The sequence below is a fragment of the Diabrotica virgifera genome, chromosome 8, assembly GCF_917563875.1.
Source record: "Diabrotica virgifera virgifera chromosome 8, PGI_DIABVI_V3a".
In the NCBI taxonomy this organism is placed as follows: domain Eukaryota; kingdom Metazoa; phylum Arthropoda; class Insecta; order Coleoptera; family Chrysomelidae; genus Diabrotica; species Diabrotica virgifera.
Window position 1 is genome coordinate 94336138 of NC_065450.1, and position 25991 is coordinate 94362128.

Genomic DNA, 25991 nt, shown 5'->3' on the forward strand with positions numbered 1-25991 from the left:
CTGTCTCTCCAAGACGAAATTTTTAAACATCACGACGTGTTCTGAGGGACTAGAATCCTCAAATTATTTTAGTGATAACAGAGTTAACAGAGATAACCCACTTTAGAATGGTTCTGACTAATATTCGTTCTATAAGATATAAAAATGATGAATTATTCCTATTTCTAGAGGAATTAGGGTTTCCCCCGATAGTTTCGGTTACTGAGCACTGGCTTGAAGTCAACGAGCCTTTTTTGTAGAAAAATATTCCACTATTGCTAGGTATGATCGTCCAAGTTCAGCTCATGGGGGCACCCTAATTCTTTCTACAAATAATGATTTTTCTCTGGCAACAAAATATGACTTTCTATTAAGTGAAGCATTCTTTGAGTTTTCCTTAGTTTACAGTAAGAACCTTAATATTTATATTATTTGCATTTATAGATCACCTGACACTTCCGTGGAACTATTTTTTCAGAACCTGCTTAATTTGTTAGATGACCTGCCCCATAAAGGCAGAAACATTTTATGCGGGCAGAAACATATTTTTATTTAACTTTAATTATGCTGCTACTTGTGCTATACAAATATCCCACTTCATCTACCATAATTGATTATATTGTCTCAGATTTCTCACCCCGTGATGTCTGCGCTACAACTGTTAATGCGGGATTATCGGATCATGAAGCAGTTTATACGAAGTTTAACATCTTCAGCAAGCCCTCCTCGAAAACTCGACGTTTAGGCAGGATTTTTTCCGCTCGGAACTTTCGTAAATTCCAAAATTTATGCTTAACCTCTGAGTGGCACTTTCCTTCTATGGACGTCGATTACAATTTCAGTGATTTTTTGAATAAGCTTGTCTGTATCTTCAATAAAGCATTTCCTTTTATTACAATTAAGCCAAACATCGCAATCCCTGGGCTACCAAAGGTGTCCGCATATCAGCCAAAGGTATGCGTTCACTACTGTACATCAAGAAATTTACTACCAACATCTCTGTTACTCAATATATCACCAAGTACAGGCAATCTTTTTAAAACTTAGCTAAAAAATTGCACTATCAAAATCGTTTGAGACGTTCTAAAAGTGTTGCAAAAGAAACTTGGTCCATAATAAACGATCTTCGAAATAAAACTCACAGAGCTCAAACATTTTCCCTTCCAGACCCAGAAAATCTAAATGAATACCTTGTTAATGTGAGCAAAATATAACATCAACTTTTGTGTCACAACAAGATCCCATTTCCTTTCTTCCTAATTCAAGAAAGGTCTCGAATTCTTTCTTCATAAGACCGGTTGATAAATCTGAACTGATCCAAACAATCAATATCATCAAAAGCAAATCTTCCTGTAGTACCGATGGTCTATCCATAAAAATGTTCTCAAATCTCCCAGAAGATGTGTTGGGAGTCCTCTTTTGAGAAAGGTAAATTTCCAGAGTGCCTAAAGACAGCCATCATTATTCCTCTTCATAAGGGTGCAATTATAGACCTATTGCATTACTATCGGTACTCTCCAAAATTATTGAGAGACTCATAAAAGCCCGACTTATGTCCTTTCTCGCTAATAACAACATTTTATCACAAAATCAGTTCGGCTTTTTAAATAATAAATGTACCACCGATGCCATGTTTTCTGTACTACATTAGGTTTATCAAGTATTAAACAATAATCTGCACACTGCCACTGTTTTTTGTGATTATGCCAAAGCTTTTGATTGTGTAAATCACGACATTTTGATAAAAAAAAACAAGATTTCTATGGAATTCGAGGTATTTGTTTAGACTGGTTTCAATCTTACTTGGATAATAGGAAACAACTGGTTAGAGCAAATGATACAGACTCTAGTCTCAAAAATGTTGTATATGGGTACCACAAGGTTCAGTATTGGATCCTCTACTTTTCCTTATCTTTATTGATGACATCACTAGTTTAAAAATCGATGGAAAAGTTTTTCTTTTTGCTGATGATACCAGTATCACTTGGAGCCACTCAAATATCGCAACTCTTCATGCTACTATAACTTCTGATCTAACTTACTCTTTTTTAACGTAGATAAAACAGTAGCATTTTCCTATAAAGGAGCTCTTCAACCCCTACCTCTTCATAATAACCAGGTCAGTATCGTTCATTCTGTAAAGTTTCTTGGTATTTTTTTAGATAGCAGCCTTAAATGGTCCCTTTATATCGATGTGTTAAGCAAGAAACTATCCTCAGCTTGCTTTGCAATAAGATCTGATTCGAAGAAAATGAATTTAGCCTCTTCCAAAATAACATATTTTTCATTGTTCGAGTCCCATCTTCGAAATGGTCTTTCTTTTTGGAGTTCTGCTACAGCTGCCCAATCCGATGTTACTTTAAATTACAAAAAAGAGCAATAAGATATCTGTTTGGCCTCAGAAGAACAACACATTGCAGAAGCTACTTCAAAGATCACAGGATTCTAACTCTACCTTCTTTATATATTTTAGAAACTGTTTACTTAATTCGTAAACATCTACAAGTCTTTCCAGCAAGACCTAGACATGACTATTGCACCAGAAATTCTACCTTTGACATCGATTTTCCGATCCCATCCAATGAGTTAGTAAAGAAATCTATATTACGTTCTGCAAAAAAACTATACAACCATCTCCCTCTACAACTTAAATCTGCAACATCTTTCCCCAAGTTCCGTAAAATGACAAAAACCTATCTATCTGAAAGACCATTTTATTCAATAGCAGAGTTTCTTAACCAATAACTAAGAAAATAGAGTATTCTTATGTATAAGTAGAATCTTAATTTATATTTGAGTGTCATATGCAGCAGTTAACTGAACTTATTAAATTTCTTAAGGTAGATTATGCAATTTGCAATTTTTTTTTAATTTTGCAATAGATTGTTACTGTTTTTGTTTCACTTCATTATATTTTATTTATATTGACGATTTATATAATTTTAGTAAATTGTATTTGTTCTTGTTTTTTATTTATGACTTTTGCAAGCTTTGTCTATAAAATTGTTAAATTTTTCACGACAATAAAATATATAAAAAAAATATGATCCCTCAGAGATACTCCCAACATAGCTCGTTAGATCGCCGTCTGTATCGTTCTCAATCTATTGGCTGATACATCTGTAAGTGTCATGGTCTCCAGGCCCGGACTGGGCCGCCGTCCCACCGGCCCGCGGGCCGGTGCGCCTTTTGCTTTCATTCATATTCCATTAAAAATTTAAACGCTGAAATTTTTTTTAAAACTTTACACAAAGATTCCTTGAAGCAAAGATAAATTAAGCATAGTGTGGTTGCAAAATACAACATGTATCAGGTATCAGGTAATCAAAGTCTAGCACACATAGCTCGAAAAAGGCATCCAGTGTTTTGTGTTAATAGCTTAGATGTGACGCGCGGCGCCCTCGAAGACCTTCGGGCGCCTTTCGCCTTACTATATTATACATACAGGATTGTTGCGCTCCAGAATCATACATAACGAAGCCAGCGGATACAAAAAAATATAACTCGTATCAGTTATCAGATAATCAAAGGCCAGCACACATAGCTTGAAAATGACATCCTGTGTATTAAGTTAATAGCTTAGATACGACGCGGGGCGCCCTCGAACACTTTCGGGCGCCTTTTGTGGGTATCAATACCCGCCGTTTTTGTTATAATAATATAAGAGTGTTACATCCTACAATTAGCTTCAAATATACAGGTACAGTTTTCAGCAAACATAGCTCGAAAATGGTATCCAGGGTTTTGTGTTAATAGCTTAGATGTGACACGCGGCGCCCTCGAAGACCTTCGGGCGCCTTTCGCCTGACTACATTATACATACAGGATTGTTGCACCCCAGAATCATACATAACGAAGCCAGTGAGTATAACAAAATACAACTCGTATCAGATAATCAAAGACCAGCATATATAGCCCGAAAATGGCACCCAGAGTTTTATGTTAATAGTTTAGAAACGACGCGCGGCGCCCTCGAAGGTCTTCGGGCGCCTTTTGTAAGTATCAATATCCGCTGTTTATATTACAATATAAGGCCGTGAGAGCCAGAGTGGCCTAACAACTCTGGAACAAGCACTCAAGCTCTGGAAAAATGGCATGGGAATTCCTCTCAATGACGAGACAACATTATACACTTTATGTTTCGCTGATGACCAAATTCTGATTGCTCAGGATCATGACGACTTACGTTACATGACGTGGAAGCTAATAGAAGAATCTAACAAATGGGGCCTCGCAGTCAACATTAAGAAAACTGAAGCCATGTGTATTGGAGGGACAAAGCAGTCCATTACATTAGATGATGGGGTAGAAATTAAACACTGTGATGAATACAAGTATGAAGATAACTCAAGATGAGATACTCGATGCTGCTATAAATGACAGAAACATACAGGGTAGAAAAGCGATATCCATGATGAACGGCATTCTGTGGGACCAAACAATATCTAAATCGAACAAACAGATCATATACAATACCATACTTAAAAGTGTAAACAAAAGTCTCCACAAAATGGAGACCTTACGAAAATGGTACGGCCATATACAGAAAATGCCAGATGACAGGATCCATAAACAGATTTTGGCGTGGACACCACAAGGGAGAAGGGAAAGAGGAAGGCCGAGAAGAAGCTGGAGGGAGAGAATTGAAAAAGAACTAGAGGAAAGTCCAGGTCTGTGATTAAACAGAGAAGAATGGCGGTTATAAGTCGGAAGGCGTCTGTAAACCGATAGTAGTAGTAGTAGTAGTAGTAGTAGTAGTAGTATATTATTCTGTAGCAGTAGTTGAAAAATTACCCACACGTTTCAAAAATTGGTTTCGAGTCTCCAGAGAGTACCAAAGAATGTAACGGATTAAAAGGGATAGGCACCTATTGGGAAACTGAAGCTATATTTTTGTGGCATCTTAATAAGTTTATTCCAAAGTAAACTTAATATAACGAGCAAAATGAACTAAAGCACAGGATATCAAAAGGTAACCGAAAGGTCGACAGTTTAAAAAAAATATTATAGTCAAAGTACCTATCGAGAAAGACGAAAACCAGAATATACAAAACCGTAATAAGAGCAACAGTCACCTACGGATGTGAGACATGGGTGCTAAACAAAACAAGAAGAAATGATAGAGAGGTGGGAACGGAAGGTACGAAGAGCTATTTTCGGGGGAAAAATACAGAAGACGGTTAGCAAAGAAGAACCAATCAACAATTAAGGATGCTTTACAACGAACCAAGTATAACAAGATACACAAAGGCACAAAGCATCAGGTGGGCAGGTAATGTCGAGAGAATGGATAGAGCAGGAATGCCAAGGAAGGTACTGCTAAGTAGGCCAGTTGGGACAAAGAGTCGAGGTAGTCCAAGAAAAAGATGACAAGAAAAGTTTCAGAACGATATAGGATCGATGGAAGTTACAGACTAGAAAGAAAGAGAAAGCGAAAAAGAGAATACAGTGGAGAACCATAGTGCAGCAATTTTTACATAGAAATTAAATAAAATTAAATATAAGACATTAGTATTACTACCATGTGTATTATATAAAATTGTAAAGTTGTAATTGTAAAATTGTAAAGCCCTAGGCCCACAAGGCCTGTAGTGCATATTAAATAAATAAATGAAACTTAATATAACTTAAAAAATTTACAAGTAATATTCAATGCATTAGGATTTCAAAAAAGTTTAGGAGGGGGGTGGTCGGGCGCCTTAGTTCAGAGATTTGGTTGGCGCCTTTTTTAGAATTTGGGTTGGCGCCTTTTTGATGAGCCAGTCCGGCCCTGATGGTCTCCATTCCATAAATCACAAGTGGTAGAATACATCTGTTGCATACCCTTTTATTTAGATTTATTGGTATATTTTTGTTTTTTTAACACATCACTGAGTCTTCCTACTGCTGTCCAAGTCATTCGGATTCTTCTAGTTATCTCTGCGGTTTGATTCTGTTTGCCTAGTTTGATCGTGTGACCTAGGTATATACAGAGTGTTTCATTAACAATTGTCCATATAGTAACTGGAGGAACCTTAGCACAAAATATGAAGATTTAACCTAAAACACTTAAATAAAATGTGGCTCCTTACTGAGTTACAGGGTGTTTTATTTAAAAATTTAAAAACTGCTTGTATCCAGTACTTTAAAACCATTTGACATATCCTTCTCATACTTGGCAGCAAGTGCAGATACTGTACACTCTACTAAATTATGATAAACAAACTTTTCTGGCTACTACCAGAGGCGTACGATGGGGGAAAGTGAAAGGTTGACCCTTTCCAAATTCTACGCCACTGGCGGAATTGCTATTTTAGTACAACTTTTACAATTATCCAATACATTCTATGTAAATAATATACTCTTCATTCGTAACTATAAAGCCATTAGCTTCGGTTCTCGAGATATTTGAAGTTGAAAATGAAACGACATAGCTATTTTGATTTAATGTGCTGTGCCCGTTCATTTTTAACTTCAAATATCTCGAAAACTAAGGATGCTATTGTTACGAATGAAGAGTATGTTATTTACATGGAAAGTATTGGACAATCTAAAAATTATGCTAAAATAGCAATTCCATCAGTGGCGCAGAATTTGGGAAGGGTCAACCTTTCACTTCCCCTTGTCGTACGCTTCTGGTAGTAGCGAGAAACATTTATTTAACATAATTTAGCAGGATACACAGTTCCTATACTTATTGGCAAGTATGATAAGGATATGTCAAATACTTTTAAAGTACTGGGTACAAATAGGTCATTTTTAAAATTTTAAATCAAACATCCTGCAACTCAATAAGGAGCCACATTTTATTTAAGTGATTTGGGTTAAATATTAACTATTTGTAGGTAGTGTAAACACTACTACATTATGTTAAATAAACTTTTCTGACTACTACCAGAGGCGTACGACAGGGGAAATTGAATGGTTGACCCTTCCCACATTCTACGTCACTGGCGGAATTACTATTTTAGCTAATTTTTCGATATTAGCTCCAATACTTTCTATGTAAATGATGTATTCTTCATTAGTAACAATAAAATCATTAGTTTTCGAGATATTTGAAGTTAAAAATGAAGGGGCACAATGCATAGCACAAAATTGCTGTGCCGTTTCATTTTCAATTTCAAATATCTCGAAAAATAATGACTTCATCGTTACTAATGAAGAGTACATCATTTACATATAAAGTATTGGAGAATCCAAATATTGCGCAAAAATAGCAATTCCGCCAGTGGCGTAGAATTTGGGATGAGTCAACCATTCACTATCCCCTATCGTACGCCTCTGGTAGTAGGTAGAAACGTTTGTTTATCATAATTTCTTAGGGTGTACAATGTAATGTAAAAGTCAGATTACTACGATGTTATATCTTTCCTATACTGTTGTACGGAGTTGAGTCGTGGACTCTCACAGACGCCAACTGCAAGAAAATTGAGGCTTTTGAGATGTGGCTTTATCGTCGAATCCTGAAGATATCTTATACCGACCACGTTACTAATGAGGGTGTTTTGCTGAGAATGCAAAAAGAAAAAGAGCTGTTAATCAAAATAAAAACAGCCAAAATCGAATACCTCGGCCACATCATGAGGAACAGTGAAAGATATGGACTGCTGCAACTGGTCTTACAGGGAAAAGTAGAGGGAAAGCGAGGACCGGGAAGGCGAAGGATTTCGTGGCTGAAAAATCTACGCACGTAGTTCAACACAACCACTACAAATTTTTCAGAGCAGCAATGTGCAAAGTACAGATTGCCATGATGGTCGCCAACATCTGAAACGGATAGGCACTACAAGAAGAAGAAGTACAATACCTACACTTTATGCCAAGTATGATAAGGATACGTAAAATAGTTTTAAAGTACTGGGTACAAATAATTAATAAAGTTTTAGATAAAACACCCTGTAACTCAGTAAGCAGCCACATTTTAATTAAGTGGTTTAGATTAAATCTTCGTATTTTGTGCTAAGGTTTCTCCAGTTACTATATGGACAATTTTTAATGAAACACCCTGTATACTCTTCGACACTTTCGATTTCACTTCCAACTAAGTTGATTGTGATATTTTGATTGGTCATCACTTTTGTTTTATTTAAATTATACTGTACCTATAGTACGTTGGCAAATTATCTGAAGGTCAGACGTCTGTCTTTTACGGCATGCAAAAGTTCGCCATTGTTTGTTATGCCTGTCCAGTTCTTTATATTTCGCAGCCACGACATTTGTTTGCGACCTATTTCACTCTTGCCCTCATAGTTCAGAGAAATAAGGAAAAAAAAATAGCCTGTTGGTGACACAACCCCCTCCAGGCCGAAACCAAATTATTTGAGTAGTGTGGACATCTATAATAATCACCTATATGTTTCCTGCAGCCGATTTTGATGATATACTTAGTTATAAACAATTGAAGATCAAAAAACGCTAACTTTTCGCTTTTTTCGTTTATTGCCAAATGGCTAAGCATTTTAAACAAATTTGGAAGTAAGAAACTCATAAACCATATAAAAAACTTCATTATGGCTCCCGCTGAATATGTCTATCCTTATTGGTTGCTTAGAAAATTGCAAAATAATTCATAAATTTTGAGTTTTTATAAATATTCATAACTTATGTAAAAATGAACATAGAATCTTCTTATTACACGGATTGTTGATACTTCTGATGCTTAAATTATACACTAAATTTCATAATAATTGGTGAAATAGTTTAAAAGTTATTTAATTTGTTTATCCCAATTTATTTTTTTTGTAACACTATAAGTCAGAAAATGATGAAGTTACAGTAATACTTTGGATAGTTTATGAAAAAAGAAGATTTATACGAATAACTTAATTAAAAAAGAATGACAAAAAATAATTTTAAGTATCGCAAAATTATTTTGCAAGAACATGTCGATTTTTTGCTTATAAACAATTAGAATAACTTTTTAACCACTACCCGTAGAAAAGTTATTTTTTCACATTTAGAAAGACTTAATTTTTATACAATGTATTTTATAATACATAGTTTTTATTAAACTTAGTAATAATTTAAAGTATGAAAAAACAAATTATCCCATTCGATGGTTTCTAAAAATAGTATTGGTCTATGGAAATCAGAAAATCTCAAATAAACTAGGTTTTATTTTTTTAGTAAACATGCTATTAGATGAATGAAAAACTGAAGTTACAGAACCACCAAAAAAGAGATAAACGTAATTGATTGGGGTTGGAAATTAAGCTAAGAACCGTTAGTGCCGATCCGATCAACATATCTTCTTTATATCAGATATTTTATTAAAATAAACTATCTGCTCTTGCAAAACTGGTTGCACCGAGTACTTGTTAGTACAGAGATATAAATAGTTTATGAACTTCGATTATCAAAACCTCAATCTTTCTCTATTATCTATTTTGGAGTTTCTTTTTTTAATCTGTATGTACTCTTTGCGTACGTTACGGATATGTTTTTTGTTAATAAAGTTGTTATTTAATTAACTATGTAAATTGTGTAAACAATTTTTGGAAATTCTTTTACGATATTTTTAGGATTACTTTGTTGGCAATTGTAGGAGTTGTATGCACTTGACTTTACAAAAACTTATAATAAATGGGTAACTGATAATTGTTACGTTTTTCATAAAAATACAAGTATTCCTAGATAAACCTCCTTTAATTTTATTTTAATAGTCTTGCTATCATACCAAAATGTATGAAATATCTTAATTTTTGTTTTTTTGCAATCTTAAAATTATAACTTTCAATGTTGTAAGAGACAATGATTACAATATTGTAGAAAATTTCTGAAAATAATTTTGTTCTTTTTATCCTCTCTCTAATTATTTTGTTCCATTTCATTTTTCGTTTATCTAGTAGCATGTTTATCAAGAAATAAATCCTAGTTTATTTGAGATTTTTTATTTTCAATTTAATGTTATAAGCCAATTTTAGATTTAGGAATAATTGAATAGGATTAGTAATATAATAATTACAGGGTGTAACAAAAATACAGGTCATAAATTGCTTCGCATATTCTGGGACCAAAAATAGTTCGATTGAACCTAACTTACCTTAGTATAAATATGCACATAAAAAAGTTACAGCCCTTTGAATTTACAAAATGAAAATCGATTTTGTCCAATATATAGAAGAGATTTTTTATTGAAAATAGACATGTGGTATTTCTATGGCAGGAGCATCTTACAAAAAAATTATAGTAAAATTTTGACACCCCATAAAAATTTTATGTGGGTTTTGTTCATTTAAACTCCCCCAAACTTTTGTGTTCGTTCCAATTAAATTATTAATGTAGTAGGTACTATTAGTTAAACGCAATGTTTTTAAAATTTTTTGCCTCTTAGTACTTTTTCGAAAAGTCAGTTTTTATTGAGATATTTTAAATATTCGTCAAATCCACCACATATTTGTATAATATGGTTAAGTACGATTATGAAGACTTGGTAATCGTATGAAAATTTATTATTTATAATTTACATTTTTAGGCATATTTTGAACCATATTAAAAAAGAAGCCACATCTTGATAAAAGGTGCCTTATCGAAAAAATACTAAGAGACAAAAAAGTTTTAGAAACATTGTGTTTAACTAATGGTACCGCAGTAATAGTTCAATTGGAACGTACACAAACATTTGAGGGGTGTAAAGGAACAAACCCCCATAAAATTTTTATGTAAACATATTAAAAAATAAGCCGCAACTCGATAAAAACTGCCTTATAGAAAAAATACTAAGAGGCAAAAAAGTTTTAAAAACAGTGAGTTTAACTAATGGTACCACAATAATAATTTAATTGGGTTGTACACAAAATTTTGGGGGGTTTAAGGGAACAAAACCCCCATAAAATTTTTATGGGATGCAAAAATTTCACTATAATTTTTCTTTAAGATGTTCCTGTCATAAGAATGATACATGTCCATTTTCAATAAAAAATCTCTAATAGTTTTCGATATATTGGAAAAATCGATTTTCATTTTGTAACTTCAAAGGGCTATAACTTTTTTATGTGCACATTTGTATTAAGGCAAGTTAGGACCAATCGATCTATTTTTGGTCCCAGAATATGTGATTTAATTTATGACCTGTATTTTTGTTACACCCTGTATATGCAGCAGGATAACTGGATAATGCGGTACAGGAAATGAAACGACTGAATTTTTGTTACGCCCTGTATAACTAATATGTACGTTTTACAATAAAAGTTACATAAAATATTATTAAAAAAATTGAAAATAAATTGTTTGAACAAATTTGATGTTGTATATAACATTTAGTTTATTTAAATTACGCATATTCGTAATGTACGTAAAAAGTACATACAAATTAAAAAAGAAACAACGAAATAAATAATCGAGAACCAGAGATACAGTTAACAGCTCCTTCCCCCCTCTCATCGCTATCCCAAGTTTCAAAGCGGCCGATTTTAAGGGCCAAAATTTTAAGCTTTGTGGACGATTTCCTTGAAAGCAAATCTTTTGTATACTTGGTATGTTAAAACTTTGAAGTATGTTCTTTCAAATGCGGCTAATTTTATTTCTTAATTGTTATAAACAAAGCTGCCGTGAATTAAAAAAAGAAGGGGGCTAACTTTGTCCCTAATTGTCGTAGGACAATTGGTTTTCTTTCTAAATGTATATAAAAATTTAGTCTTTCTAAATATGGAACAATAATTTTTCTATGGGTAACGGTTAAAAAGTTATTCTAATTGTTTATAAGCAAAAAATCGATATGATCTTGCAAAATAATTTTACACTATTTATAATTGGGCCATGATAAACAAAAAGCAACCAACCCTCAATTTGTAAATTAAGAGAAAATTAACTTTTTATGTTTTTCTAAATATTTAATTTTCCGTCGTATTTTTTTAAACGATAACTTCACTAATCAATAGTTTAATTTTAGAGCAATTTTATCATAGTAGTATCAAAATTATCCTAATAAATTTTTACAAAAAAAAAATAGCCATATTGAGGGTTGGTTTCTTTTTGCTGTTGGAAATATATCTAATAAAATGCAATCTGCAAAATCCAACCAACCCACAAAATCCATGAATAAAACCGAATAATTTCAGTCAACTCAGTAATACCATACAGTAGAATTTCTACTATTAAACATAATATCAATACAAATAAAAAATATGCGATAATCAGTCAAAACAACAAACCATACTATTTAAAAAGTAAGATAAACATAGCCTTAATCCTAAAACTTACCATTTTCTGCAATTTCGCGAGCCGCTTTAATTATTTTAACAGTTCTTGATTTAAACATATTTTTCGCATTAAAGATTCAAAGATTTCTTCATAATATAATAGATATAACACAACAAATATTTTAATATTTAAGCACGAACTAATATTGGTCAGTACCTATACGTAAAAACAAAAAGATGCAACATTCCAGGAACCGTAATCGGCATAATAATATCAACCCACTTGGCTGGTACTTTTCGACAGTGCAATGTAATAATATGTTCAGTCCAGTGATACACACAAACAATCCAAGTGGGTTGGTTGTCTTATGCGAAATCTTAAGTGAACTATTATTAAACAGAAATAATTTGGAGTAGTATTTTTCATGCTTTAATATTTAGAATGGCTTGGTTGCTTTTTACACAATGTAGAATACACATTTTTAAATCGATATGTGACATTATCTTGTTTTCCTCAAAAATGTGGGTTGGTTGCTTTTTGCATAACAAGGCCCAATTATTTTTTGTCATTTTTTTTTAAATTAAGTTAATAGCATAAATCTTCTTCTTTCATAAACTGTCCGAAGTATTACTGTAACCTCATCGTTTTCTGACTTATAGTGTTGCAAAAAAAATTAATTTGGGATAAACAAATTAAATAACTTTTAAACTATTTGACCAATTGCTTTGAAATTGAGAATATAATTTAAGCACCAGAAGTCTCAGTATTTTGTGTAATAAGAAAGTTATAACTTAATTTTTACATAAGTTATGAACATTTATAAAATCTCAAAATTTATGATTTATTTTGCAATTTTCTAAGCAACAAATAAGGATAGACATATGAAGTGAACGCCATATTGAAGTTTTTTATATGATTTATCAGTTTCCTACTCTCAAATTTGTTTAAAATTCTTCACTTTTTAGTAATAGACGAAAAAAACGAAAATTTAGCGTTTTTTGATCTTCATTTGTTTATAGCTATGAATGTCATCAAAATCGGCTGCAGGAAACATATAGGTTATTAATATAGATGTCCATACTACTCAAAAAATTTGGTTTCGGCCTGGAGGGGGATGTGTCACGAGAAAAATGTTATTTCTCTGGACTATCAATCTTTCCTTGGATGATTAGTTGAAGGATTGCGTATTTTTCCCCTCTCAGGATATGGCCCAGGTATCCAATTTTTCGTGCCTTGATCAAGTTGACCAATTCTCTCCCAGTATTTGCTCTTCTTAAGACTTCCTCGTTTCTTACCCTATCTGTCGTCATGGTATGCGAAACATTCTTCACAATGTCTACATTTCGAAGAACTTATTAATGGAAGATATTTTCAACGTCCATGTCTCCATGCCGTATAACAATATGGACCATGACCATACATAGCACCTAACCATTCTGTAACGGAGATTGAAGGACATATTGCGGTTACAAAGTAGCGGTTTAAATTTAACAAAAATGTCTTGCTAATTCGGTACGGCATTTTCTTTCTTGTTGAGGATCCCATTGGTCATTCACAATCATTCCCAAGTATTTGAATGTTTTCACTTTCACTTGCTCGATTGGAGCATTATCTACTTGCAGTTGTACTCTTAAAAGTACGCCCTTTCTTATTGCCATACATTAAGTTATTGGTCTACTATTAGACTACTATACTATTTAAAGCTAGTATAATAGTCTTACATAACTAAAACTTGTTCCCAAATATAACCAACATTAACAACAAACTCATTCATAGTTCTGCTATTAAGTTGAACTGACAAGAAATGTTTTGTAATAACAATACTCACACTTACCTAATGATATGATTATGATATTTAATCCATTTTTTTAATCGTCTTCGGTGCTCTTCTTTATCATCTGTCTCGAAAATATTGTTAAACATATTGTTTAACTGCTGAATATGGTTGTTTAGCTGTTGGGAAACTTCCCAAAGTAAGACAATTGCTGATTCAACTAAAAAGGACGTATTTTAAAGTTTGAAGTTTTTTGAAGTTATACTTCTTTAGGCGCGACTGAAAGTGAATTTTTATTATTCCACGCGCATCTGTACACAGACAGTATGGAGTTAGTTGCTAAATCTTTCAAGTTATGTATGTATCAGCGCAAATAAGGTGTGAAAAGGATATATTAGTGTTTTTAGTAAATATATTTATTATAATTTTTGTGTCTTTAGCTTTGTCTTTCTCGGGAGTAAGATAGTAAATATTATTTATATGAGGGGTATAGAAGCAAAATCCGCCAAGTCACATCTATCAAAATTTTCAGGAGGCGTGAAAAACCATTACAGAGGACCCCTGCAATATTTTGAGGTTTCTGTTTGATTTACTTGTATTCCAGTATAATGTTTTATTAGAAGAATACAAAATAAAAAAAAATTAAGGCACTCGGGGGAGTGCCGACAGAAGTGAAAACTTCTTGCGAAGCAAGCTCCTTCGGGTACAACCATTATAATTTCGGTCGAACTTATACTCAATTCAACCTATAGTATATAAATTACTAATATCTCGCCGTGTCGATGACGATCGTGAGATCAATGCTTTTCTCCCATTCAAAGAGGAGTGCTATACCTATATTATATACGTGTTGGGTGCGTCCTATATTATTTATATATACATATACATACACATAATGCATAAATATACAGAATTTATTTAGGCGAAGCGATGACGGTCGCGAATTCAATGCTTTTTCCCCATCCAGAAAGTGCACAACATAGCTAAAGAAGTTTTCACTTCAAAAATACCTTCAAAAACACTAATAACTTATAATGATTGGAGTAGGGACAGTGTGGACCCTCATGCGCTTGCTTCGCAAGCTCCTTTGGGTACACACTCTATCCCTCCTCCACCCATTATAACTTCGTTCTAACTTATACGCAATTCAACCTATAGTATATAAATTACTAATATATCGCCGTAGCGATGATGGTCGCAAATTCAGTGCTTTTTCCCCATTCAAAAAGTGCACGACGTGACGTCACTAAAGAAGTTTACACTTCAAAAATACTGTAAACACAAATCAGTTATAATGATTGGAATAGAGAAAGTGTGGCCCCTCCTCACTGTGGTCCACACTCTCTCCCTCCTCCAAGGATTATAGCTTTGGTCGAACTTATACACATTTCAACCTATACAGTCAAACCCGCTTATTAGAATACCTCTTAAAGGAATATCCCGGTTTTAGGAATATAAATTTGAGGTCCCGAAACGTTTCTACTGGCGACAAATGATCGGTTATTAGAATATCCCGGTTATAGGAATAATTTTGATTGGTACGAAGGCTATTCCAATAAGCGGGTTCGACTGTAGTATATAAATGACTAATATCTCGCCGTAGCGATGACAGTCGCTCATTCAATGATTTTTTTCACCCTAAAAGTGCACATCGTCGCTAAAGAAATTTTCACTTCAAAAAATATTTTAAACATTAATCAGTTGTAATAATTGGAGAAGGGATATTGTGGCCACTCATACGCTTGCTTCGCAAGCTCCGTCGGGTACACACCTACATCATATATATATATATATAAAGCAGTTAGGTAATATTGACTGACACTATGTAATTTATGACTGCAACCTCAAAATTAACAAGATTTTATATATATATATATATATATATATATATATATATATATATATATAAACATACATAAACATTATCTTACTTACTCTAAAGTAATTAGGGAATTAAAACTTGAGACTCTCATTTTCAGGTTGGGCGTAGATTTACGCTCCTGTTATGTCTATGTCTCGGATGTTGTTTTTTGATGGAATGTGTCTAAAGATATTCAACCTCTCATCTTTACCGATGAGCCCACGGAGGTTGAAGAGGGCGAAACACATTTCTAAGAACTGGTGTTTGGATCTTTGATTCTATTCGAAAAATTTTTCCCAGCCAGAAATAGTGGATGTGTGAGTTATTCGTAAGGGGATTTTTCCACATTATCTATTTCATTTGTTTGATTTCGTACGAGTGGTCGTTAAACCAGTACCTGTGGATCTTTTGATCACTGAGTGTGTTTCAAAGATCTACATCTTTTGTTTTTTCATAAACATTATCTTACTTACTCTAAAGTAATTAGGGAATTAAAACTTGAGACTCTCATTTTCAGGTTGGGCGTAGATTTACGCTCCTGTTATGTCTATGTCTCGGATGTTGTTTTTTGATGGAATGTGTCTAAAGATATTCAACCTCTCATCTTTACCGATGAGCCCACGGAGGTTGAAGAGGGCGAAACACATTTCTAAGAACTGGTGTTTGGATCTTTGATTCTATTCGAAAAATTTTTCCCAGCCAGAAATAGTGGATGTGTGAGTTATTCGTAAGGGGATTTTTCCACATTATCTATTTCATTTGTTTGATTTCGTACGAGTGGTCGTTAAACCAGTACCTGTGGATCTTTTGATCACTGAGTGTGTTTCAAAGATCTACATCTTTTGTTTTTTCATAAACATTATCTTACTTACTCTAAAGTAATTAGGGAATTAAAACTTGAGACTCTCATTTTCAGGTTGGGCGTAGATTTACGCTCCTGTTATGTCTATGTCTCGGATGTTGTTTTTTGATGGAATGTGTCTAAAGATATTCAACCTCTCATCTTTACCGATGAGCCCACGGAGGTTGAAGAGGGCGAAACACATTTCTAAGAACTGGTGTTTGGATCTTTGATTCTATTCGAAAAATTTTTTCCAGGCAGAAATAGTGGATGTGTGAGTTATTCGTAAGGGGATTTTTCCACATTATCTATTTCATTTGTTTGATATATATATATATATATATATATATATATATATATATATATATATATATATATATATATATATATATATATATATATATATATATGAAAAAACAAAAGATGTAGATCTTTGAAACACACTCAGTGATCAAAAGATCCACAGATACTGGTTTAACGACCACTCGTACGAAATCAAACAAATGAAATAGAGAATGTGGAAAAATCCCCTTACGAACAATTCACACATCCACCATTTCGGGCTGGGAAAAATTTTTTGAATAGAATCAAAGATCCAAACACCAGTTCTTAGAAATGTGTTTCGCCCTCTTCAAATATTCTATCTTTACCGATGAGCCCAGAGAGGTTGAAGAGGGCGAAACACATTTCTAAGAACTGGTGTTTGGATCTTTGATTCTATTCAAAAAATTTTTCCCAGCCCGAAATGGTGGATGTGTGAATTGTTCGTAAGGGGATTTTTCCACATTCTCTATTTTACATATATATATATATATATATATATATATATATATATATATATATATATATATATATATATATAACAGATGAAACAGAGAATGTGGAAAAATCTCCTTACGAACAATTCACACATCCACCATTTCGGGCTGGGAAAAATTTTTCGAATAGAATCAAAGATCCAAACACCAGTTCTTCGAAATGTGTTTCGCCCTCTTCAACCTCTCTGGGCTCATCGGTAAAGATGGGAGGTTGAATATCTTTAGACACATTCCAATCAAAAAACAACATTCGAAACCTAGACATAGAAGGTGCGTAAATCTACGGCAAATCCGACAATGACAGTCTCAAGTTTTAATTCCCTAATTACTTAGTAAGTAAAATATATGTTTAAAAACATAAGATGTAGATCTTTGAAACACACTCAGTGATCAAAAGATCCAAGGCTAATGGTTTAACGACCACTTAAAGTATATATATATATATATATATATATATATATATATATATATATATATATATATATATATATATATATATAACAGGTATATAATATTTGCTGAACAGTTAGGAAACAAGGTTGAAATATTGGGGTAGCAGCAATCTCAAAGAAAACTCTTTATAATAGTTCCAAGCTTTCGAAAATGTTTATTTTCATCATCAGGGAAACTACAATCATAAATAGACAGTATTTAACAAATAGGCTAACTGAAATCAATAATAATTGCTATCTTTGTGTTACCAAAAATCTAGAACACCATAGTTTCCTTTCACTAAACCAGGTGTCGAGGATCCCCAAAAACACAAAAACAACAAAAAATTGTTCTGAGAAATGCAGAGTCAATACTTTCACTAAAAACACTGCACATCACAAAACAATCTTACTAAAGAGTTACTTATATGTTTGTACTTACATTATTTGAGGATGTTGAGCCTAGTTGTTAAACACTGACATATAAAACGAAATTTTGTCTTGGTACAAATCGTAAATAAAAATTAAAATTAAAAACTATATATAAAAAATTGTTCTAAAAATCGAGTATAAATTGAAAAATGGTAAAATATTTTAAAAATGATGTATGTCAAATGGCATTTTTGAGAATGTCTAACAAATGTTATATCGATTTTTATTAAATTTTGTTTGAATTCATACGGAAACGTCACCACCACTGAACCAATTATAATTATTTAATAAATGTTTTATAAATTTTGAAATAGGAAAATTCCGAAATGAGAATTAAACAGTTTTAATCAATGCAAAGTTTTTTAATAGTAGATGTCTTTTTTATTATGTGATTTATATTGAAAAAATCTATAAATTATATATTAAATGAAAGAAAAATTTGAATTATTAAATTTAAATTGGTTATTTTTATCTAAAGTGAGTAAATAAGAATAAATTTCACTGAGATGCCTTACATCTGATTTTTTGTTTATTGAATTTTCTTCTTGAAAGATAAAAGCCATTTCCAAAAAGAGGCTTTTGTTATATAATGGATTATCAATATACTAAAGTACTAGCTTCTGAGAACTCATATAACAAAAGACTCTTTTTGGAAATGGCTTTTATCTTTCAAGAAGAAAATTCAATAAACAAAAAATCAGATGTAAGGCATCTCAGTGAAATTTATTCTTATTTACTCACTTTAGATAAAAATAACCAATTTAAATTTAATAATTCAAATTTTTCTTTCATTTAATATATAATTTATAGATTTTTTCAATATAAATCACATAATAAAAAAGACATCTACTATTAAAAAACTTTGCATTGATTAAAACTGTTTAATTCTCATTTCGGAATTTTCCTATTTCAAAATTTATAAAACATTTATTAAATAATTATAATTGGTTCAGTGGTGGTGACGTTTCCGTATGAATTCAAACAAAATTTAATAAAAATCGATATAACATTTGTTAGACATTCTCAAAAATGCCATTTGACATACATCATTTTTAAAATATTTTACCATTTTTCAATTTATACTCGATTTTTAGAACAATTTTTTATATATAGTTTTTAATTTTAATTTTTATTTACGATTTGTACCAAGACAAAATTTCGTTTTATATGTCAGTGTTTAACAACTAGGCTCAACATCCTCAAATAATGTAAGTACAAACATATAAGTAACTCTTTAGTAAGATTGTTTTGTGATGTGCAGTGTTTTTAGTGAAAGTATTGACTCTGCATTTCTCAGAACAATTTTTTGTTGTTTTTGTGTTTTTGGGGATCCTCGACACCTGGTTTAGTGAGAGGAAACTATGGTGTTCTAGATTTTTGGTAACACAAAGGTAGCAATTATTATTGATTTCAGTTAGCCTATTTGTTAAATACTGTCTATTTATGATTGTAGTTTCCCTGATGATGAAAATAAACATCTTCGAAAGCTTGGAACTATTATAAAGAGTTTTCTTTGAGATTGCTGCTACCCCAATATTTCAACCTTGTTTTATATATATATATATATATATATATATATATATATATATATATATATATATATATATATATATATATGGCTCACAAATGATAGGAAGCCCGCTACAATCTGCAGATGAATGGAAGCCCGCGGTTTACGGGGTAGGGGGATTGTAGCACTGTCTTATTCCTACAGTCTTACGAAGCCCACTCGTATAAACGCGTTCACAGTGTATATGGATTACGCATTATACGAAGCCCGACGATGTTGCCATGTTTTAATTTACGTTTAAATAATACGACTGTTCTACGAGATCCTTATATGTGTATTTAAGTCGTCATATTGCCTGTTATAAGAAGCCCAATTCTATTCAGCAATCTATACGAAGCATTTTAGAAGAGTCAAGATAGAACGAAAAGATGCATTGTTTCGGAGCAATTCAAACCAGATTATCTTTTTCTAAAACTTTTTTTGTTGGTTTATATACATGTTAAAGTAAAAAGTTCTACTCACAGATTTTGCCGCTAATTGTTTATTATTTGTTTAAACAATAACAATAATTGTTTTGTACAGTGTGTCCAATTAACACGTTGACGGACACTGCGTCAAATGTATAAACAAGTGTTGTGACACTATATGTATTTTGCAAAGTAGAATAGGGAAAAATTCAACGTATATAGACGTTGTGTCACATTACATCAATGGAAATTAGACGACTATAGACATTCTGTTCGTCAACGTGAAAAGTTGTGCATGGTCTAAATTAAAAATAGAACCATCAGTTCATTTTTTTTAAGCCGTATACGAGATATTATGTCAAAAAATATGAATTTTACTCAAGAGTAAAGAAGCTTTATTATTCAAAATATTGAAAATTGTTATAATGAAAAGTTGTTTGGAATTAAGAACTATATTCTAATATGCCATTTCATCTTTCTAATTAAAAAAAAGTTGAATTTTGTTTTAATTATGGATATACAACATTATTTTCAGTTATTTCAATTATGATAACTCTTTTATTATTAATTATACGAAAAAAAGTTATCCTTTGTAAAAAGTTCTGCATGGCCAAAGACCTTAAATACAACCACCTTATATAAATTTTGATTAATTTTATACGAGGTATGTAAAAAAAGATAAATTTCGATCAAGAATAAAGTACCTTTATAGTTCAGAATATTTCAATGAGAAAGATGGAATATTGGAAGATGGTTTTTAGTGTTGTTCTGAAGCTATTTTCTTGTGGCATTTTTGTAATTATTTTGATTGGGAAATAAGCCACAATTAAATTGAAAAAATAATTTTATTAACGTTTCGACGCCCAAATCGGATGTCCTTGTCAAAATACAAAATATTACCGAGTAAATATTAGTAACATTTTATATTTTGACAACCACATCCGATTTGGGCGTCGAAACGCGAATAAAATCATATTTTCAATTTAATTGTGGCTTATTTCCCCAACCAAAGATAGATTCCCAACCTAGCGACCCTGCATTGGTCGCTAGGTAGATTGTTAAGCGAGTGGTCGCGTGTGAGATTTTCTCTCACATATCCAAATTTTACCTTTTTTTACAAAATACAGTTTTTAAAACAGCTTTTAAACTTTGTTTATTAACTAATAATAAGAAAAAAGAATGTAACATAATATAGATAATAATATAATAAAATAAAAAGAAATAATCGGAATTAAACCAATATTAATCAATCTCCGTATCTTGATAATTTACGGCACAGCACACAAATATAACAAGAATGCTCTGGAAAAATTGATTGATGACAATTACAATTTTTTTTACATTATTTGGTTTTAGCCAGGTTAAGTGCCAAAATAAAATTATTTTTTATGTACAGTTCGTAACGCGGGTGGTCGCTTGATGAGAGAATGGCTCACTTGAAGCGCGATGACTCAACAATTGGGTGATATTAGGTCAACTGAGTCACTATCTAAGCGGACGATTCTATTAGATTGTCGAGGGAGGATAGATAGGAGACTAGAAGGAACTACAGATCGTATAATTTCCCAGAAAAAAAATTCTGTGCAATTTTCTGAAACCGTGAGAGAAAATCTCATATAGCGACCACTGGCGGGTTAATTATGGTTTTTAGTTCTAAACAACTTTACATAAGCACAATTTTCAATATTGTGAAAAATAAGGGTATATTATTTAAGTACTCTTAAGCAAATTCATATTTTTTTTATATACCTCGTATAAAATTGACAAAATTTGATATAAGACGGTTGTATTTTAGGTTTTAGACCCTGTAGAACATTTTATAAAGAATAACTGTTTTTCGTAAAATGAATAATAAAAGAGTTTTCCACCTACCTCTACCGAAAGTATACTTTTCCGGACCTGATTGTAGGGAGCAAAGTTGTACTTTTTCTCCCTAGGGAGGAAAAGTAAAAGTGACATCATGGTATTTCATTCATAAAAATATAACTTATTGACGCCCTGTACAATATATATTTTCTATTACGTAAGTTTGTATACATTTTAACGTTTATTTATAAAACACTCTGTATTTCACAGAATGTTAAAAAACTGTAAATTGTTATTTTGATTTAACAATGTTTACATTTTTATTTTGACTTATATTTGACAGTTGACAGTTATATTGTACGTACTTATTAGTTTTAGTTCTAATAAATTTTGGTGGTTAGTTACATAAATAAATTAAGTAAAAATGAAAAAATGACTTGTTATTTGAGGAAGGTGGAAAAACCATATGTATAACATGGGAGTAAAGTGCCTTTTCCTACCTTGAATGATTACTGCCCTAGTAAACTTCATTCTCAGGAGGAAAAGTAGCACTTTCCTCCCTTGTTATACAAATAGCTATATGTATCATAATTGAAATAAACAACCAAAAATAATGTTGATTAGAAAAATTTTCAATTTTTTTTCCATTAGAAGGATGAAATTGCATATCAGAATATAGTTCTTAATTCCAAACAATCATGTAAAATTATATAATTTAAAATAATTTTAAAAATATCGTTGAATTTTGTTTCTATTTTGTTTTTGATTTTGCTGAATCCGAATATGGCATTACAATTTGAAAATGCTTATAAAGAAGCCCTTCTACACTATGTCTGCGTAGCAAGGAACCATATTTGAAACATTTTTATTACAAATTTTACGAAAAAAAGTTTATTCTTCATAAATTGCTCTGCATAGTCTAAAATCTAAAACCCAATCATCAGATATCAAGTTTTATCAATTTTATACGAGGTATGTCAAAAATACGAATTTTGTTAAAGAGTAAAGTACCTTTATATTCCAGAATATCAAAATATGGGTATTATAAAAAGTTGTCAGAATTAAAAACTATGTTTTATTATAATTACATCACTCTAATTGAAAAAAAATAATTCAATGTTTTCTCAAATTACGGATACCCATCATCATTATTTTATTTCAATTAGTTCGACTATTTTATTATTAATTTTCAAAAAAAAAGTTATTCTTCATAAAATACTCTATTCTGGTCTAAAGTCCAAAAAACAACCATCAGATATCAAACTTTTTCAATTTTATACGAGGTATGTAAAAAAATATGACTTTTGCTTAACAGTTCAGTATGGTTTGTTCAACAGTAAATGGTTGAGTTCAATTAGTGCGGTCGTAAATATTATTAAATTTATCTGACCTGGCCCATTGTTAAGACCCACCCGGAGCGATAAGCAACCGAGGTAGACAGAGTTGGTCTTTTGACAATTAACACTGTCTAGACGGTAATCCCATAATAAAGCAAAGAAATTGTACCAGAAAACATATTTAAATTTTACCTCAAACCGGACCTTTTATACTATTATCGGTTATTCCAGGATGTTTATAGTGGTAACTAATTGAACTCGACCATTTACTGTTAAACATACCATACCTTTATAGTTCACAATATCTCATTTAGAAGAATGTAATTGAACAGTGAAACATATTTTGTAATTCCAAACAACTTTTTTTAATAACAATTTTCGATATTGTGAAATCTAAAGGTACTTTACTCTTGAGTGAAATTCATATTTTTTTACATACCTCGTATGTCAAAATGTAAAATCGTATGGAAAACCTCGTATGTAAAATTAATAAAATTTGATATTTGATGGTCGCATCTGAGATCATATACGATGCAGAGTATTTTATAAAGAATAACTTTTTTCGTAAAACTGGTAATAAAAAAGTTATTAATAGGTTCGAAGTTACGCAGACATAATGTTTAAGAGCTAAAAATATTTTTTTGTTGAAAATGTATTATTGTTCAAGCTTATTATTAAATTTATTTTAGGTAAGTTTTAGAGAAAACATTTTTGATCACTTTTTATAAACAATTTTTTAGTTGGTAATTTTCGGTTTTTGTATTACATTTTTGTTATCTTTCTTAATTTCTGTCAAAAAGGAATAGTTTATTTCATTTCTAGAATAAAATTATTGAGTAAATTTTAAAAAATACATCAAATGCTTTAAAAAATCACCTATAAAATTGTAGAAAATCTTTTCAATCTTGAGTAATACCGTTTTAAAGTGCTGGTAATTCTGTAAACTACGTTTTTAATTAAAATTTACTTAAAACTTTTCAAAAATTGCATTTTTTGCGTCATATCATTTGAATTAAATTTTTGGCATTTTTTTGAATGAAACATTGTTTAGTAAGATGTTTGAAAGGCAAGTTGTGTAAATTTGAGAGCTTTATAAGAAAAATTTTATAAGTTACACATTTTTAAATAATGTTTAAACAAAATTCAGCCCACACCGTACTTATGCCCATACATTTTATTTCTTTTTATTATAACCATAAGATAGCTTAACCTTTAGCACCCCTTAACAATTTTCTGTGATCCACTTGTTTAAAAAACAAAATAATGTGTTGAGTAACACAAGAATATAAATAAACATGTTTTATTAACTTATTAGCCACTAATATTTTATAAAAGTTGAAAAATAAAATGAAAAATATGTTATAAGCAAATTAGCAAGTACCAAACCATAATAAATTAAGTCAAGTAAAATATCTAAAAAAATTAAGATATAGTGAGTATAGAGTCTATATTAATAATTTAAATCAGTTATTTCAATACAAAATGTAAATTTGACCTGTTTATATCAAAAATACAAAAAAAAATTAAAACATAAAGTGCCAGATGATGACACCCCAATTCGACTTTAGAGCTATAAGTTCAGAATGACACTAAATAACCACTTTAAACATTAACACATATATACTATATAATATTATAGAAAGCTTCTATGACGCACAGCTCGCTTACCAAACTTGAAATACCAAATATTTGATAAAAATATGTTATGGGGTGCTGGTAGATCCCCACGTGGCAGGTGCCGGGTTAATTGTTCTTCTTTCCAATTAAGCTATCCTTTCTTGTTCCTTCTCTTAATTTCCTTTTTTTTTTGTCCAATTTGTAAAATTTTATTTGATCCATTAATTAGAGAAATACACTGAAATAACTCAGCCGTGCACTTCGCTAGTTTTCAGTGCTCCAATGTTTGTGAGAAGGGTGACTTTAGCGTTATAAATAAAAAATTATAGAAGCTACAGATTTAATTTTATAAAAATTTTAATCTTATATTTAATCTTATATTTAATTATAAGGTTTTTTTCAATAGTCTGAATTTTTCAATAGTCAAGTCAGTTTTTTTCTAAAATTTATATTTTCGGGGTTATTTAAAGAAACATCTAATTTCGCAGTTCATTTGTTTAATAAAAAATTCAGTGCCCACTTCTAGAGTAGACCTTTTTAATATGTTGTTTATTAAACATTTCTTAGGGCCATCGGTACATAATTCGCAAATATTTTAAGGCTATCCCTACTTTTTCTGTCTTTACACGACAAATTACGTGTAGTAAAATTGTCACTGGTATGGATATGTAAACTTTACTTGACAATTTCATCATTAACTGTAAAGATGGCTTTTGAATGTTCTTGGATAACTTTTACTAGTATAATTAATTGCCTTAATTGTTAATTCAGTTAATTAATATGAATATTTCATATTTCCGACCAATAGAAAGCTACAGAAATACAAATTAAATTGATCATTTTTGATAATATCCCATCATCAAGTATATTACATCAGATGCCCTTCGTTGCTGTGAAAAAATACATTCAGTGACATTAATGACAATCACTGTTTTAAAACTTATAAAAGTGATGACTTTCAATCGTCAAATATTTATAACAACTGTGTGTTTAAT